Below are 5,590 nucleotides of genomic sequence, written 5' to 3'. Positions count from 1 at the left end.
TCGGGATTTGTTGGTATAGGTATATAGAGGTTTTCTCACATAACCAAACCGCTGGGTTCATTAGTGGTGGTGAGTGGCTGATTGGTGGTGGCTAGAGGTGGAGGCGCTGGTGAAGGTGTTGTGAGGAAGGAGATGAACAGTAAAGTTCGATTTGGGCTTGGGCCCGAATTTCGTGGATGGGCTTAAATGTTGAATTTATAAATTTTAGAATTTTATTCTTAGACTTAAGTTTAGACTATGGGCCTTAGGCTTTGGGCTTTTGGGGTTAGAGGAGTTTAGGTCGAGTTGACTGCTGTTGACCTGGCTGGTTGACTTTGACTGTTGACCAGGGTTGACTTTGACCAGTTGACCCAAATTTGACTTTTACCTCGGATTATGATTCGGTCTATTAGGATAGGTCTAGGACTATTAGCATGCTTGACTTTAGGCTAAGACCTTTCTAAATATACTTGTGTACATGTATTTACTACTCTGTGATAGTTCAGTCTTTTATGATACACAACGTTATGATACTTATACATCCATGAAATTAATAACGCGTAAACCAAAAATACATGAATCAAGATACTCCTTCGTTCTCTAAAATAATATATGTAATAAATTTCAATAATCGTAAAACAAATTTATCGACCCTTTTAGAACTCTCCACCTCAAGTTTTGAAATTTAGTTTTATGACTGCTGATGTCATATATTAGGTGGGCATTTATTGAATGTGTCATAAATGGCCCATTAGCGTTATATAGGGGTATTCATTGAATGTGCCTTGAATGACCCGGGTATTCATTGAATGTGCCATGAATGACCAGATTGTTTGGACTGCCCTAAAGAGGAACTAAGGTATTCGCCTTGCGGGTTAGTTGTATTCCTTGAGTGTACGGGAATGTAGGGTTGGGTATTCCTTGAATGTGGCGGAAATGACCTAGGGCATTCATTGAATGTGCCATGAATGACCCGTTAGTAATATGATAGGTATTCCTTGAATGTGGTGGGAATGACCTAAGGTATTCATTGAATGTGCCATGAATGACCTGAGTTTTGTGCCAAAGAGGCTGTGAAATATGTGTATGAAAGCCCAGAGGTGGCTATGATATGGTGGTATTCGGTGGGAGAGAGGCACACTGGGAATGTGTGATTTGGCAAAATGTGTGGAGTGTAAATCGTGGGAGGTATGGTACTAACTAAAGGGTGAGTGTATAAGAAAAGTAATTGAGTAATTGATAAGAGAAATTGATTTGATTATGCGAGTGTGTTTGGGCTTACTTTTGAATACATATAGGATATCTACATATGTTATATACAAGTTCTAACTTTCTTTTGGGAGGGTAGGACTAAATAATATTTTGTCTTGGGGGCCGGGTCCTACCCTTATACAGCAGTGGATATCGGTAAGTTGTAATTCAATTATTTAGATATTAAAACGAGTTATTAGAATGAGTTAATATAATGAAAGTTTTGCTTGGGAAGAAATTATGCCGGTTGAGATGACGGAACTACCTGTCTTCCAAGCTGAGAATGATTAGGTTGTGATAGATTTAAAGTGTTAGTTGGGATAAGTAAAGATTGGATATGTTTAAATGTGGTTAGTCTACTCATATCAGAAAATTCCATTTTGCTGACCCATGTTTGCTTTGTTTTGGCAACGTGGGTGTGTTCTTGGGAACATAGGTGGAAGGCAGTGGAACCGCGGCGTGTGAATTGGATTCTTGCCTGGAGCAGTCCGTTAGTTTTGTTAGGTCTGATTCTTATTGAAAGGATGTAATAACGTAGTTATATTTTCAGCATGACATGAGAACATGGTAGTAAGGACTATTTATTTTGAGAGTCTGTTTCATGTTTTGTTTGGACGGGATGATATCTTAATAAAGTAATGGCGGATAATTGTTGGGATTATTTTCATTTTAAGTTGATTCTTGTATGATGGGGGTTTTAGGTTTTGACATGTGTTGTATCTACCCCATCATAGCCTGGGTTTTTAGACAATTGAACCGAGTGATGTTTGAGATATTTATATTTCAAATATTCACTTTGCAATTGTTTAGAAATTCGGGCTGTGACACCTTTTGTACTGTGTAGGAGAATTTTGTAATCTCGATCAATTGAATAATAACTCTCAATAGAGCTATTTTATTGCTCCTACATATACAAACAAATGCTCTACTTCTTATGCAACCATTTATATTTTTTGGTACTCTCAAATCTTGACATCCATAATACATCAACTTGCGTTGTCAATATAATTTATACTACAATTAAAAGGTCGTTAGCTTTAATAAACACAACAGGAACACCTATATGTAAATAGAAACAACAGTATATAGGTTACATGGATCAAGAGATCAAAATTTGAAGATCTTGGTTGATTTGAACCACCATCCCTTGATAATTAGGAGACAAATTTCCATTCACTACAACAAATATGACATATGACATCACTAATTTTAGATCACTTTCAGCGAAGTGATGTCATATGAAAACTATGACATCACTTTTCTCAGCATGTGATGTAATAATTATCACAATCTTTTTTTAACATCACTTATTTGAAAGGCTGATGTAGTAGAGTTGTACAACATCATTTTAATAAGTGACGTCGTGATAGTGATATAGTAACACCTTTTTACGTCACTCACCGTGTCACTTATAAAGTGATGTAATATTTATGTATTCAACATCATTTTAAAGGTGTTGTCACTCACCGTGTCACTTATAAATTGATGTAATATCTATTTATCCAACATCACTTTAAGAGTAACTTTGCCAAGTTTTTGAAATCACTTGTGATGTGACTTCTAGAAGTGTTATTATTGATATACCTATTAGTTATTAAGTTAATTAGTTAGAAAAAAATATCTAAAAAAAATTAGGTTAAATAGAAATGAAACAGGCGCGTGATTGGTTTGCTAGACTAGCCACCCTTAAACGAGAAATAAAAAATAAAAGACTGCGATTTTTTCTACTGAATATATTTTGGTTTCCCTAGTTAGAATCGAAAGACCATCGAAAAATTAGTTTAAATAGAAATTAAATAGCCACTGGTTTGCTCGATTAGCCTTAAATGAAAATTAGAAATAAAAAACCGTGAATTTGATACTGAAAATTTTGGTTTCCCGTTGAGAGAACTTGGTATAAGTTATACTTAGGGGAAACTGTTATGGGAAAAGCTAGAAAGTCGACTGAAAATTATTACGAAGCAGGTTTGTTTCTTCTTCCTTTCTTCCTCCCCTCTTGATTTTCTTCTCGTATACCAGTTTGAAATTAACTAATTTATACCTTGTTTTCATGATTTCTTCCAAAAAAGAATCTTCTTTTTCAGTAGATCTTACACGTGAGCGAAGGAAGAACGCAAACATGTTCCTTTTTTATTTTTCTCTCCCTCTCTCCATACTCGATTTCCCGATCTTTTTATTCAATATATTTGTGTTTGTCTGGTGGTGTGCTAAATTTTTAGCGTTTTTCAATTGGGTGTTTTTCTACTTGTGAATCGGCATGGCCTCTTTAAGATTTCTCGATATGTTTATTGAATTATTGTGATTTGCTGTGTTTAGTTCATCTTTAAGATTAATTGTTTGGGATTGTTTAGCTGCAATCTTTTGGATCACACTTGTTTATGGATAAGTTTCTGGGACGGTTTTTTGTAGAGAAAGTTGTTTTTTTTTGTGTGGAATTGGGCATGATGATACTGCAATGGTGATACTTGCTGTCTAGATGGTAGTCATGGAGTCTGGTTTTACAAGTTACAAGATAACTCATGGTTTAGGTTTGAGGTCTATTATTGAAGTATTCCCTTAATTAGATGAGGTCTATCGATATTATTTAGTAGTCTACATGGTACGTTTCTGGCTGGTCATATTTCGACCTGCCTCTATATAAATTGTATCTGTAATATGAGTTCTGAACAACTCTACAATAATAAGAAATTGTTGAGGCACAATTCTTCGCCATTAAAACCGCCCAAGATTAAATGGATAAGCTGCCCGGTTTACATCCATTTAAAAATTAGATTCCCTAATCCAGATTTATCTAAAACTAAATTTGAAAGATGAATACAAATATGCAATACTGACATTTGCTTTACCTAATTGTCTTCAAATGCCTCCAATTAGGAGGCTTAAGTTTTGGTATTAGATTTTGATGTTTTGGGGATAAATTGTACACACATGACACATGTACTGATCTACCTGCTAATCAAACTACTCTTATCAGTCCTGAACAAAATTACTCCACTGAATTTTTTTTGGATTTAAAAAAAATAAGAACATCACATCAAAACAATCAAATACTCTTTTTCCGGCCAACACAATTAACTATACTGAAACCTACAACTAGGAACGAAGCTCGAAGGATCTAGACATTGGTAGTATGGTACACTCAAGAGTCAAGAGTGTGTAGACATTTGAGATATATACATTTGTGGGAACTGCACCTCACGATTGCATCACTTAATTTCTCACTTGATTTGTTAGGATTGACTATTGCTAATGTTGTTCTGATTCTTGTACATCTAGGTGCTACTCTTCGATATAGTAGGTTCAATATAAGCGACGTTATGGACAAGACTTGGAGAACTTTAAATAGGTTAAATAGTTTACACTTCTATTACTTTATTTGAAACAAGTGCTTATTACTATGTATATATATCATTGACTATACTGAAATCTGAAATTTGAAACAGCCATTTGTTCTTTAATTGATATGTCTCGAGATTCATCAACTAACACAGCAAAAAAAAAATCTCCAAGCTTTTTAAGGATGGAATTTGAGGTTTCCACTGCAGCGGAGTTGACAATATCTTTTTGAATATCAGGAAAAGTCAAGGTGACATTCTTAGGAGAATCTCGTATAGCAGTCTTAATGGCATCATTATGATTGGCTGTTTAGTTTAAGAGCCCAAGAAAAATTCCAGGATTACTTGAGGTAGGTTTCTCGTCATGGCCTCTAAATGCTAATCCTTGTCGTAGAATAAATCGATAACAATCAATCACTGCTTGCAAATGAACTCGGTAGTCCCATCGAGCTTTATTTGATTGCCTATCAATAAAAGTTTGAATTTCTTGTTTCTGATTTAGTAAAGCTTGCCCTTTCCTATATGCGACATTGTGAGCACTATTAGGTCCTCCAACATGTTTCTACAATGCTTGTTTATCTTTCCAATTTCTATAACCCTTAATCACAAAAGAATCACCACCTCCTTGCTCCCCATGGTCTGGTCTGAATAGATAACAATGTAAGCAAAAAATTGCATCCTCATGTATGTTGTACTCTACCCAATCACCTTCACAAAACCAACTAGCACAGAACTTGTGGTTTTTATTGTTCATACGTGTAATTGGGTATGTGTGCTTTTTAGGCTGAAAATGACCCTTTTGTAGATATGCTCGTCGCACAAATTCTTGCTTATTATAAGGATAATCTGTGATTTGATGTCGTAACCCAGGATCTGAAGGAAGATTTGTATGATCAACTTCTACATGACTTCGCTTTAAGGTAGGTTGCTCTTCAATGACTTGATTGAGGGGAGTGTTTTCTAATACCGTCGATGCTATCGGTAATTGATTAGGATTCGACTTATTTATAAGGAATTTTTCCATA

This window comes from Coptis chinensis, chromosome 5 (genome assembly GCF_015680905.1).
Source record: "Coptis chinensis isolate HL-2020 chromosome 5, ASM1568090v1, whole genome shotgun sequence".
Classification (NCBI taxonomy): domain Eukaryota; kingdom Viridiplantae; phylum Streptophyta; class Magnoliopsida; order Ranunculales; family Ranunculaceae; genus Coptis; species Coptis chinensis.
This window is presented reverse-complemented; position numbering follows the sequence as displayed.